Here is a 15,143-nt window from a genome sequence, read left to right on the forward strand (position 1 = left end):
TTATTGTAATATTTTGAAGTTGTAAGAGAAACCTCTAACAAGGTAAAAGACTCTAAGTAAGTCTATAAATTGTAAAGCCTCTAACCAGGTACAGCATTTAGAATAAGTGTTGTAAAATCCTTTAGCAAGGTAGATCTAACAGATCTTGATACTCCTAACAGGGTAAGCTATCAGAAATAGCTAAACATGTAGCTCTAACTAAGCAACCTTAATTATTGTAGTAGTGAAGTTGTGAGTGTCATCCCCACCACAGTTTTTCTCTCTAACCAAGAGTTTCTGCGTAACCAAAATATATGTGTTATGGAGTGAACCATGTATGATTGTTATCTATTTGTTTTAGCATTATATTATGTTACTGCACTATTCAGTTTATACTTAACAGTAAAGTTATTGTTGAAGAAAAGTTTTGAAGTACTGATTCACCCCTCCCCTCTTAGTACATTAGCTTTCCATATTGGGCCTAACACCTGAAGAATAAATTAGAAATGTGGACGGCATCATGGGTCTTCTAGCATGCAATGAAATGTACCATTTTTGAAAACTTATTGATAGGGAGGCTACCTAGTTTTTCATCAGTTATATTTCTTGACAGTTTGCTTCTATCCCTTCCCGGGTTCCAAGTCTACCCCTCTAGACTTCTAAGTGCTTCCCTACTAGTATTTGCTTAACACACTTGATACAAGCTCATAAAGAAGCTTGTTCTCCATGCTCCTAGATTCTGTCACTATGAGTTGCAAAGGTGTAGGACTACCTTGCTTACTCATAGTCTGTAGTGTTATCATTCTATCTGATTTTGCAATCACAATTCTACACCAGTCCTCCCCTACACTTACTCCTTTATGGTCACTTAAACCTATCCGGACTTCTTCCAAGCTTGCCTAGGCTTAGTATGCAAAAATGGTGATTACCATTTCCTAGTTTCCTCCTACTGCTACTCTACTCTTACTATTAATTTTTTGCTCTTCCTGAAGAACTCAAATGGTCATGTGGATCCCACGATGGAGGTTCAAGATAGAGCCATATTTACACAGTGAATTCAAAACAAAGAAATGAACAACAAAAAGAAAACTTTAAATACAGAACTATAATGAAAACCTTAACAAAAACAAGACAGTACAACACGTAGTGATAGAAAACCAGAAAATAGACTTGTATGTATTTCTCTTGTGTTTTTTTTTGTAATATCCAAACAATCTAACTCCCTAAAATTAGACTTTTATAGCTCATCCATCCATCGTGAAACATAGATGGTTGCAAACTGGAGAAAATGATTTCATAATGGGTCATCGGCGTAGCCTCGAAACCTGGCTTCTGATGCTTGTTGGTGACTTGCAAAGTTCACACTTTTCCATCAGGAGATCAAGGTAACCAAAACACACCTTTGCCAATAGCCGATAACCATGTCCACCATTCACACTTTTCCATTGGGTCATCAGGAAGACAACCAAATAGCAATCTCAATCGTACGATCTTGCTCGATCTCTCTTTTTCTGCTCTGCCACATGGCACCACCTGATTGGCTTCGGGGTCCCTACCCTGCCACCTTAGCACAGCCTCACTAACCACCCAGAATGAAACTCTTCTTTATCATTGGGTCCCATCATGGTTGCCAAGTCATGGTGAATAAACTTCATGCATCTCACCATAGCGGTATAGCGACAATTGTCCAATCATCCCGGACTTGCTCACTCATTAACTTGCCTAAGTTTGTCTCTTGTCGGGTCCCACCACTTGGTCGCCAAGTCATGGGGAATAAATTTCATGCATCTCTCCATTGTGGTAGAGCGACTGTCATTGATCCACCTTTAACCTGCATGGTCGTTAACTCACCTCTTTTTTTGCACGTGCTTTGTTGCCAAGTCATGAGAATTATCTGGTGATCATCCTCCCATCGTGGTATAGCGATAGCTGTAGGATCATCCACGATCACCATCTGAATATAGGTCAAGTTAATCATCGGGGAAACTTGAAACTACTCCTTTCGATACCCGATAACAATACTCCAAGCACTGATGACTTATCGGGGTAAGACTTTTGATTAGGGGTAGGTCTTCCCAAAAAGACAAATTCAAACACTTTCAATCAAACAACCATACAAATGGACTAGAGCCAGTCCTTATGTATATACATAACCACTCGAAGGTCTCACAAGCTAAAATTGGTTAAGGGCATTTCAACCCTTAGGTGCTCTTGCACCATACTCCCCCCAAAACAAAGCAGTCAAGTGATTATGCTTAGTAGAAAGGAAAGATCAATTCTCAACTTAACAAAGTCTGCTTCAGGGACCCAAGTCACTCCAAGATCAGGTTTATGCATCCACTTAACCAAATGTTCCATGTAGACCTGATGTCTAGTCTTCTTGAGAACGCGGGAATCCAACACTTTCTCAGCTTGATGCATGGAAGGAGAAAGTAATAGCAATTTGGCAAGTAACTATTGAACATCTGAAACTTGCGCATCCTCCTTGGGAAGTTGTCCCTTGTAGACAACCAAATCTGCGACATTGAAAATGGGAGACAAAGAAATATCATATGGCAAATCAATCTTATAGGCATTAGAGCCATACTTGGCTAAAACGTTACATGGGCCTATTCTCCTCATTTGTAGCTTACTAGGAACCCCTTTCTGGAGTCGAGCCTTGTTCAAATGTACCATCACCAAATCTCCAACTGAAAATTGTACATCTCTCCGAGTAGTATCAACTCAGGCTTTAACTTTTTATGAAGAATATTGGAGAGCATGCCTGACTTGGTCATGAACCTCCTTCATAGATTGAGCGACATCATTAGCTTGACCACTTTTGTATGACAGATTACCAAGATCTCATAATTCTATAACACCTCATGGGTACATACCATACACTATCTCAAAAGGGCTCTTCCCAGTAGACCTATTGACACTGTCATTGTACGCAAACTCTGCCTGATGAAGAACCTGATCCCAACTTTGTCCATACTCTTTTGTCAAACACCTTAAAAAATTTCCAAGTGTCCTATTGACCACCTCTTCTTGACCATCTATTTGGGGATGATAGACTGAACCAAAAGACAAGTTAGTCCCCAGTCTTTTCCAAAGAGTTTTCCAAAAATTTCCAAGGAATTTGACATCTCTATCTGAAACAATACTAACCAGCAAACCATGGATTCTTATAACCTCTTTGAAAAATAAGTGTGCAATGTGACTAGCATCATTAGTAGTTTTACAAGGAAGAAAATGTGCCATCTTACTAAATCTATCAACAACAACACAAATGCTATCATAGCCAAGCTTTTTTTGGGTAATCCAACCACAAAATCCATACTGACACATTCCCATGGCCTTGTAGGAATAGGTAATGGATGATAAAGACTAGAATTAGTAGTTGTACCTTTAGATTTTTGACAAACCATACACTTCTCAACATACCTTCTGATATCCTTCTACATTCTAGGCCAATAGTAGAACCTTTGAACAAGTTCCAATGTCTTATTAAGGCCAAAATGACCACTCAAACATCCATTGTGCTTTTATTGGATCAGGTTTTCCCTCATCGATCCTTTGGGAACACACAGTTGTCCACCTTTAAACAATAAACCATTCTGCAAAGTAAAGTCAGAATATTCACTATGAAAGTGATTCTGAAATTCTTGACAAACCTTGTAAATGGCTGTAAAATCTTCATCATTGGGGTACAAATCCTTGAAGTAATCAACTCTAATACTCTGAATCTGCACTTCTTGCACTGTTAGTATCCTTCTACTCAAAGCATCTGGTACTTTATTACACTATCATTTCTTATGCTTAATAGAAAAAGTATATGACTGCAAATACTCAACCCATTTAACATGCCTATGACTCAACTTATCTTGTGAATTCAGAAAACTTAAAGCTTGATTATCTGTGTAAACAACAAACTCCTTAGGTAACAAGTAGTGCCTCCACTTCCTAAGAGCTTGGACAAGAGCATCCAGCTCAAGATCATAGGATGAATACTTATTCTTAGCATCATTGAGCTTCTCACTAAATAAAGCTACAGGTCTATTCTCTTGACTCAAAATAGCACCAACTACTATATTACTTGCATCACATTCAATTGTGAACAACTTTTCAAAACTAGGAAGAATGAGTATTGGTTGTGTAGCTACCTTTTGTTTCAAAAGTTCAAACCCTTTGTTAGCTACATTGGTCCACTAAAACTTAGTCTTAACTCCTCCTTTGATGGTATCCAACATGGGTGCACAAATCTTACTGAACCCTCTGATAGACTTCTTGTAGAACTGTGCCAAACCATGAAAACTTCTTACTTCACTTGCTATCTTTGGTGTTGGACAATTTGTGATGGCTTCCACCTTTGATGTGTCCATCTTCAAATATCCTCCTAAAACTACAAATCTAAGATAGACAAGTTCCTACTTCATAAACTCGCACTTCTCCAAATTTATTGTTAGTTGCTCATCATACAATTTTTGCAATACAATACTAAGATGCTATAGATGTTCCTCTTTAATTCTACAGAAAATCAAGATTTCATCTAGGTATACAACAACAAATTTACCAATAAAATCTTTCAGCACTTCATTCATGAGTCTCATGAATGTACTAGGAGCATTACTAAAACCGAATGGCATAACAAGCCACACATAAAGTCCTTCATTGGTTTTGAAGGCTTTTTTCCATTCATCATCTTCTTTTTTCTTGATCTGATGGTATCCACTCTTGAGATCAATCTTAGTGAAGTACTTTGCACCTCCCAAGCAATCCATCAAGTTTGCAATTCTTGGGATAGGAAATTTGTACTTGATAGTGATTCTATTTATGGCTCTTGAATTTGTGCATAGCCTCCATGTTCCTCCTTTCTTGGGTGCTAACACTATAGGTACGACACAAGGACTTATGGTCTTTTTTATCAACCCTTGGTCCAACATTTCTTTGACTTGTCTAGCCACTTCCTTGTTTTGTTCAGGAGTCATCTTATAGGCTACTTTGTTGGGTAATGATGCTCCTAGAATAAAATCAATCTAATGACTTATAGCTCTAATAGGAGGTAGGTTTGCTGGTGCTCCATCACTTATGATTGCTTTGAAGTTGTCTAGTATCTGTTGCACTTCATGAGGTTTTTGAACCTTCTTTTCTTGCTTTGCTTCCTTTGGTTTCACTATAAGAGAAAACCCCACTCGTTCTCCTTCCTTGAGAGTGTTAATGAACTCTTTTTCACCTACCAGTAATGCCTTTGGGCCTTTAGTTTTGTTGCTCTCTCCTTCATCACTTAGGGACTGAATATGGTATGTAACTCTATCCTTTTGAAAAGAATAAGATTTCTTCTCTCCATTGTGAATGGCCTTTCTGTCAAACTACCATGGTCTACCAAGAAGTAGATGGCAAGCATCCATAGGCAGGATGTCACACAAGACTTTATCCTTATAACTACCTATGTTGAACTCAACCCATGTTTGTTCATTCACTACCACATGCTTCTACTTGTTGATCCAAGTGACCCTATATGGATTACTATGTGGAATTCTTTTCAGCTTTAGTTTACTTACTAGTTCTTCTGACATAATCTTGTCAGTAGACCATGAGTCTATCACCACTCTACAAACCTTACCAAGGACCTTGCATTTGATTCTAAACAAAGTCGTTCTTTGAGTTGGTTCTTCTTTGATTGGTTCCTTAATCAATGCTCTTCTCATCATTAAATTTTCTCCATCTTTAGGAGCTAATCTCACACCTTGTGTCTTGCTACTTTCTGCATCTTTTTGTGCATATGTCACTCTTCTTTCACTTCCTTGAGATAAAGAGGATTTCTCTGGACATCTATAGGCAGGGTGACCCAACTTTTGGCAATTGTAACACTTCATGGTGGAGAAGTAGGACCCTCTTCCTAGTCAACTAGATCTACCTCTTCCTGGGTTGCTAGATGATCCCCTTCCTCTATAGCTTCTCTTTCTATTTGAATCCTCACTTTTCTCTATAAGTTTGGACTCTCCTTGGGACCTTTGATCTGCTCCTCTTCCACCAAAACTGCCTCTTTGGCCTCTACCATCTTTTCCTCTGCCTCTTCCTCTATTTCTTTGTTCTTACTTATTTTTACTTTTTTCCTCCACCTTCAGTGCCAATTGATAGCACTTATGCACAGTGTTAGGACATAACAAACTCAAATCCTCTTGAATATTCCATCTCAAGCCATCAAGTATCTAGCTACCTTGATTCTCTCATCCTCTACCACCATGGATCTCAAACACAACTTTTGAAATTCCTTAGTGTACCTACTCACATCCAAATCTCTTTGTCTCGGTTTTTCTCTCCTTTTGTGCAGTTGGATCTCATAATCTTGAGGGACATAAGCTTCCCTCACCTTGGCTACCATTTTGTTCCAACTAGCTATTTGGTTCTCACCCTCTTTTTGCCTTTCTTCTTGGATACATTTCTACCAAGTCAAGGTTGCTCCTCTCAATATAGACTTAGCTACCTTCACCTTTTGGGCTTCACTAATTCCATCACACTCAAAGTGACTCTCCAATCCTTCAATCCATTCCATAACTACTTCAGGCTCCATTTTCCCATAAAAAAGTGGCACTCCTTCTAGGGATTTTCCTCCTAAGGCTTTAATTGCTTTAAGGAAAGGTTCTTCAAGTAGGATAGGGTCTGGGGGAGGTATCCTATCCTCTTCCACTAATTCTTTACCCTTCCCTTCACCAACCTAGATTGTTACTTTCTCAGTTTTATCCTCAACTGCATCTAGTTTGCTCTCCAATTGTATAAATCTTTCTTTCAAGAGTCTATTCTCTTCCTCTTGACCTTCTACCTTCTTGGCTAACTCTGCATTAGTCACCATTCTGACACTTTTTTCTCCTATTGATTCAATATCTGACATCAACTACTTTCTTCCCCAGTCTAAACTAGCTCTGATACCAATATGATAGGGAGGCTACCTAGTTTTCCATCAATTAGATTTCTTCACGGTTTGCTTCTATCCCTTCCCGGGTTCCAAGTCTACCCCTCTAGACTTTTAAGTTCTTCCCTACTAGTATTTTCTTAACACACTCGATACAAGCTCATAAAGAAGCTTGTTCTCCATGCTCCTAGATTTTGTCACTATGAGTTGTAGAGGTGTAGGACTACCCTTGCTTACTCGCAGTCTATAAATTCATCATCCTATCTAATTTTGCAATTATAATTCTACACCAGTCCTCCCCTACACTTACTCCTTTACGGTCACTGAAACCTAGCCGGACTTCTTCCAAGCTCGCCTAGGCTCAATATGTAGAAATGGTGATTGCCATTTCCTAGTTTTCTCCTACTACTACTCTACTCTTACTGTACATTTTTGGCTCTTCCTAAAGAACTCCAATGGCTGTGTGGATCCCACGATGGAGGATCAAGCCAAAGCCATATTTCCAATGTGAATTCAAAACAAATAAATGAACAACAAAAAGGAAGCTTTAATTACAATACTGTAATGAAAAATTTAAAAAAAACAAGATAGTACAACACTCAGCGATAGAAAACTAGAAAACAGACTTATATGTATTTCTCTTGTGTTTATTTTTGTAATAGCCAGCCAATCCACCACCTTACAATTAGACTTTTATAGCTCATACATCCATCATGAAACACAGACGGCTACAAACTAGAGAAAACGGCTCCATAACGGGTCATTGGTGTAGCCTCAAAACCTGGCTTTCAATGCCTGTTGGTGACTTGAAAAGTTCACACTTCTCCATTTGGTGATTAGGGTAACCAAAACACACCTTTGCCGATGGTCGATAACCATGTCCACCATTTGTACTTTTCCATCGGGTCATCGAAAATACAACCAAACAGCTATCCCGATCCTCCAATCTTGCTTAATCTCTCTTTTTGTGCTCTGCCACGTGGCACCCCCTGATTGGCTCCAAGGTTCCTGCCTTGCCACCTTAGCACAGCCTCACTAACCGCCCAAAATGAAACTCTTCTTTGTCATTGGATCCCACCATGGTCACCAAGTCATGGGGAATAAACTTTGTGCATCTCGCCATAGCGGTATAGAGACAATCGTTTGATCATCCTAGACTTTCTCACTCGTTAACTTGCCTAAGCTTCTCTCTTGTCGGGTCTCACCACTTGGTCACCAAGTCATGGGGAATAACTTTCGTGCATCTCTCTATTGTGATATAACGACTGTTGTTGATCCACCTTCAACCTGTATGTTCATTAACTCACCTCTTTTTTTGCACATGTTTTGTTGCCAAGTCATGAGGATTATCTGGCGACCATCTTCCCATCATGGTATAGCGGCAGTCATAGGATCATCTGTGATCACCATCCGAATATAGGTCAATTTAATCATCGAGGAAACTTGAAACTACTCCTTCCAATACTCGATAACAATACTCCGAGCACTTATGACTTATCAGGGTAAGACTTGTTGATCAGGGGTAGGTCTTGCCAAAAAGAGAAATTTAAAATCTTTCAATTAAACAATCATACAAATGGACTAGAGCCAGTCCTTATGTATATACATGACCACAGGAAGGTCTCACAAGCCAAAATTGGTTAAGGGCATTTCAACATTTAGGTGCTTCTGCACCACCTATTAACCACCACAAATACTAAATCATTTCCTCTTAGTCTCCTTGGTAAACCAAGAACAAAATCCATGCTTATATCCTCCCATGGTCTCTCAGGTACAGGAATGGCCAATACAGCCCTATATTCTAACTTACTCCTTTAGCCAACTAGCATACTCTACAACTTTGCACTAATTCTTTCACATCTTGTGATAACTGAGGCCAATAATAGTGTTCACTGATAATGGCAATGGTCTTATCTCGACCAAAATGTCTTGACATTCCTCCACTATGCTTTTCCTTGATCAAGTTCTCTCTCATTGAGGTCCTTGGAATACACAACTAGCTTCTCTTAAACAACATTTCATCTTGAATTATAAATCTAACCATTTCATCGTATCCAAAGTAATAGGATCCTTGCAAGCTTTCTAAGCCTCTACAAAATCAGGATCCTCGGGATACAAGGTCTTGAGTTCATTGAACCCAACCACTTCAAATTGCATTTTTGTCAACAAGGTTTGCCTCCTACTCAAGGCATCTACAACTTTGTTAGACCTTTCACTCTTGTGCCTCAAAACAAAAGTATAACTCTGCAAAAACTCAACCCATTTCAAATGTCTCCATTTCAATTTCCCTTGGTTGTTCAAGTACTGTAATGCATGATGATCAATACACAAAACAAACTCTTTTGGTAACAAATAGTGCCTCCATTTCTTCAGTTCCTTGACTATTGCATAAAATTCATGATCATAAATAGAATACTTTTTCTTTGCATCATTTAACTTTTTACTAAAATATGCAATGGGTCTACCTTTCTAGCTCAAAACAACTCCAATGGTATTACCACTAGCGTCACAATCCACCTGAAAAACTTATTAAAATTTGGAAGGGCTAAAACAAGTTTCTCTATCACCTTCTTCTTAAACATGTCAAAAAATTTCGATGCTCCTTTTCTCCACTTGAACTCTATCCTATCCTCTCTCATTGTTTCAATCTTGGGTGCACAAATACTACTGAAGTTTCTAATGAAATTTTTGTAAAATCTTGCCAAACCATGGAAAGACCTCACCTCTATAGTAGTTTTTGGTTCAAAACAATGGATGTTATTGTTAGATATTACAGTTATTGGAATATGTTGTCATTGATGTCAACATATTCCTGTATTGCAGAGAATTGGTATTGTTGCAAAATGTTGTTTGGGTGATCTGTTGCAAATATGTTGATGTGGATTAATGGGTTTTGATATACTTGTGTCTAGTTGATTTAGTATGAATTTCATGATGCTATGTGGTGATTTGGTCGAGTTATGTGATTCAGTGTGATGGTTGGTTTTTCAGTGTTTTGTGATGCAGAGTTATGATATTTGATACATATTGCTCCTGAATGATTATATCTTGAGTTGTGGACTTGGAAGAGTGTTTGGGACATTCATTTATGTCCTTTGATCAAATGGTTCATGATTTGGAACTTCACAAGCATATCTTTAAGTTTGTCAGTTAGTGTTCTTGAGCTCTGGTGATGGAATAATGATGAATCTTATTATCTGAGTTGTTGCAAAGATTGCGGTGGAATTAACATTACTTGTTGATGTTCTCTAATCATGTGTTATGTGTTTTGGTGGTTTGCATTGATTGTGGTCCACGTCATTGAAGATCTTATTGGTCTAATGGTATTCTTCGTGTTGGTGTAGCGTATTGTGGATGATATTGTAAAATTATTTGGTGGTCTAGTTTGTTAAATCATTTGATTTGGGTCCATGCTATATCCTTGCCAACATTATATCAGTCTATTTATGGATTTATGTATCATGTGATGTAATTTTATAATTAGCTCTTATATGTTGAGTCGACCTTAAGGTTAAGGTTGACGATTTGTATAAATAAGCATTATAATAATGGTATTTGTATTTATGCAAGTGTCTACAAGTTGTATGACTGTATTGTATGTGTGAACAAGCAAATTTATCTTTCTGTAGTGGAGAAGAGTAGAGAAGTGTTGTTGTGCAGATAGTGTGCTTAACCAGAACTGTAATCAGGCATTTGGAGATGTTATTCCTTTAGTTCATGTAATCTAGATTGTTGTCCAATCTTTGTAAGGTGATGAACCTTCCTCTGGGTTGTAGCCCTTCTTGTAATTGAGCAGTGAGCTCAAGGTAGTGTTCCTGAATGCATGTGCATTCCCCACTATAATATCTACACATACTACTGCAAAGTGTCATCATATTGTGGGTAGGTTCCCACCATTGTTTTTTCCTTAACCAATTTTTCCTTGTCAAAAATCCTTGTGTTATGTGTGTTGTTGATGTGGTGTTTATATTTGTTATTGATGTTCCTAATCTGATCTAAAGTTATTGTTAAATTTGTGTGAGTTTGGTGAAAACTGATTCACCCCCCTCTCAGTTTTCCTACATTGTTGTTGTCCTGCTATCAACAGTTATACACAACTTAGTACTCAACTTACAAACACAAGTTCCTAATTGAGCAACTATCCAAACCCCATTACCCTGACTCATTTATCTATCAATCTAAGGATGTACAACTTGAAATGGGACTAGAAGCTATATGCACCAAGAGTGTCTAAGAACAAGTCTATCATATTCTAAGCGAATGGAAATACTGAATACATCTTCATAGGAAAGGAAATTACTTTTAAAATCATAACTCAATAAAATTATACTAACATCTACTATCAAAATATAAATTCTTCTAACTAATGTAGAAACAACTATTCTGGTATGTCATGGTTGCAAGAACAAACATAGAGTAACAGTCTATGGCTACAAAAATAGACAATGTGCAATTCAATAGAACAAAATTAAATAAATCAAAAGTCAAAATGCATAAAAGATAACCAGACAAAATCCTCACCAAGTGGGCCCCCTTGGGTGAGTCTTTTGGAATGGAAGTGATAACAGAAACTACATTATTGAACTTGTACAACCATATTAGAACATCATAGACTTGTTCAGAAAGTAGATATGCTCTTTTATTTAGAAATCAAGTGAACAGCATAACATTTCTTGATAAGAAAAATAGTAGATAACTATCTAAGAAATACATGAAGGATTTATAGCATCCATCCTTACAACAACTCCCATAAGAGTTGCTCCACTTCCACATATCTAAGTGGAAGCTTTTATTTAAACTATGAAATCTAGGAAAACTAAGACAATTAGGAATTTGTCCTATTCTTGAACATCTGTAGATCTTCCCTATATAATCTGTAACATCCACCATAACCATTAGAAAAACTATTTAATGAATCATGACTATTCTACGGATTCCTTAATGAGCTTGGACAGATAGTGCCCAAGTTGCAACAATCCTTGACCTCTTCTCGCCTTGTTGTCCATACTTTTCCCATGTTACTATGATACTATAAATGAAACCATGTTTCATCTCAAAGAATATTTCCACGTAGTTGCAACACAAGGATTGGAGAAAGAATTCCATCCACATTTGATGACCATCCATTGCACAAATTTATTAATCACACAAAAACAGTAATTACTTATACTTGCATTCATAAAGTTCATGGTTTTGTCAAAATAAAGGTCTTAAGATATAGGCGACATGATTATGAAAATAGGTCCATAAGGTCGGTTAAGGCATGATATAAATTCCATTAGCAAATATAAAAGTCCTAAAAGATAGCAAAATGTATGTAAATAAAAGCATAAAACTAAGGCTCATCAACAGTCCTGGGGGTAGGCCATTCTAGAATAGCCTTCACCTTCTCTAGGTCCATTTTAAGACCTTATGCTAAGACAACAAACCCCAAGTACACCAATTCCTTCTTCACAAAATTGTACTTTTTCAAATTAATCAATAATTTCTCCTCTCTCAACTTCTCAAATACTCTTTGACTATTAATTAAATTCTCATCCAATGTCTTACTAAAAATTAAAATATCATCTAAATAGACAATAACAAACTTGCTCGGAAATTCTTTCAGTACCTCGTTCATGAGTTGCATGAATGTGCTTAGTGCATTGGTTAGCCTGAAAGGCATGACTAACCACTAGTACAATCCTTCTTTGGTTTTAAAGATGGTCTTCTATTCATCTCCTTCTATAATCTGGATCTAGTGATATCCACTCTTCATATCAATCTTTGTGAAGTACTGAGCTCCACTGGTCGGGAAAATTTGTACTTGATTGTTATCATGTTTATGGCCCTAGATTTCATACACATCCTTCACTCCCCATCCTTCTTTGGTGCTAGTACTGCAGGTACCGCACATGGACTCAAGTTCTCTCGGATCGATCCCTTCCTCAACAACTCTTGAACTTGTTTGTTCAACTCTACATTTTCTACTAGAGTCATTCTATGGGCTTCCTTATTTGGAAAACTGGCTCCAAGGATCAAGTCTATCTAATGACTGATCTTCCTCACTGGTGGTAAACCCTTGAGCACATTATCAGACACAATGTCTTAAAACTTCTGCAGGCACCTCTTTACCATCTTCACTATCTAATCTAGGAATCAAAGCACAACACATAGGTTCATGTTTCATGCCTTCCAAAAAAATTCTTCCATCAACAAAATATATTATAGCATTGTTGCATACCTTTTCTTCCACCTCCTTTAGGGGCTTTAGCTTATGGCAAACTCCATCCTTTGTTAGGGTATAGGTATTAGCACAACAATCATGTACATCATGCCTATCAAACTTCCATGGCCTCCCTAATAGCATATGACATGCATCCATGGGTATAATGTCACAAAGTACCTCTTCACAGTAACTGCCAATCTTGAATTTCACCAGGCACTATTCATTGATCAAAACCTTGTGGTCCTTTTGCAACTAGGCAAACCGATATGGATTTGGATGTCTTTCCCTCTCCGGTCTCAACTTTGTGACCCTCTCTTCGAACACCATATTATTAGTGCTTCTGCTATCAATAATCACATCACAACACTTATCTTTGTATTTGCATCTGGTGCAAAATAGTCTCTTCCTCTGATCTGATTCTTTGTCCTCATTTATCAAGGTTCTCCTAACAACTAGGGCTTCCCATATTTTAGCATCATGATATTATTCAGACTAAGCTTCTCCATCTGCATGTGCATGGCCTTCATTTATTTTGTTTATCCTTGGTGTTGTGGATATTCATAGGCTCGATTCCCTTCTTCACCACATTGGAAACAAGTTCCTCTAAAACAACCTCTCCCAAATCCTTGCCCATGTCTTCCTCTTCCTCTTCCTCATTGTTCACCATTGTTCTGATTACAAGGGTGATAGAAATTACCACCCTTTTGATTTCGGCTAGTACCCACATCTTCATTTTTCTTGTAGTCCTTATTTCGATTCCCAAAGGATCTTCCACCACCTCTACCTCCTTAACCTTTCCCTTTTTGCTTACCTTCAAATCTCTTTTTTAGTTTCTCCTCCACATTCAAATAAAATTGATAAGCATCTTCAATATTGGTCATCCTAGCCAGACTCATCTCTTCTTGAATACTTGGCCTTGACCCATTAAATAATGGGTGACTTTATCCTCATTGGCCTCTACATGGCCTATTCTAATAATTGTTTAATAAAATTCCTCTTTATAATTGATGGGCTTACTACCTTTCTTTAATCCTTGCAATTTATTTAGCATATCTAACTCATAGTCCATTGGAATGAATTTCTTCTTCAGCTTCACAACCATTCGATCCCATCTGGTAATCTTCCCTTTTCCTCTTGGATTTCTTTGTAGCTAGACCTCTTTCCACCAAATATTTGCATGACCCTTCAGCTTTGCTTTTGCAAACTTGACCCGATCTGGGTTCTCCATCTCCTCATACTCAAAATATTCCTCCAACTCATTTATCCAATCGATCATCTCTTTCAGGTTCATATTTCTAGAATAATTAGAAACTTCAATTTTGGGTCTCTTCCCAATCTAGGAAATGGCCCTTAACAATCAAACTTGATTTTGATCTACTACTTCCTCCTCAGATGTATCTTCAATCTCTTCTTCATCATCACTTTCTACTTTTCTTGGATTAAACCCTCTTGTCATCTCCTCTTGCAATGCCTCGATTCATCTCTGGAGGGCCCTGAAACCCTCATCTACCAAAGCATTTATCCCACCAGTATTTCTGCCACCACACATCACCCTTGGAAGCATATTGACCTCGAACCCACAACCATAAGTCCTAGTGCAAACTATCTCACATTTGGCGATCTGTCCACATGCTTAGGAACAACCTACTCTAATACCACTTGATGAGAACAGAACACGAGACATAGAAAACATAGCAATTTACAAAAAAAAATGATATTATTAATATTTGAAAACTATATTTGATACATGAAAATTCAATCAAGAGGAATAAATCCTCACATGCTATAACAAATTAGAGCTTATAGAATATTCTGGAAAACCCCTTTCTCATAATCCAACTTTTCCCCCCAAAAACTCCCTTACAAGTTTTCGTAAATGGGTCATAAATAGCCTTCCTACTGTTCGGAGACAAAATTACAAATTGAATTTAGAAATTTGGTAGACAAGCACCAAAACATGAAATTGGAAATTTGAAAATCAAGCCAAATTTGAAAACTAGAAACTTTTTAGAAAGTTGTCCAACTTCTGGCAGCTATAACTTTTGATCCAGTGGTCCAAGT

This window comes from Cryptomeria japonica, chromosome 11 (genome assembly GCF_030272615.1).
Source record: "Cryptomeria japonica chromosome 11, Sugi_1.0, whole genome shotgun sequence".
Classification (NCBI taxonomy): domain Eukaryota; kingdom Viridiplantae; phylum Streptophyta; class Pinopsida; order Cupressales; family Cupressaceae; genus Cryptomeria; species Cryptomeria japonica.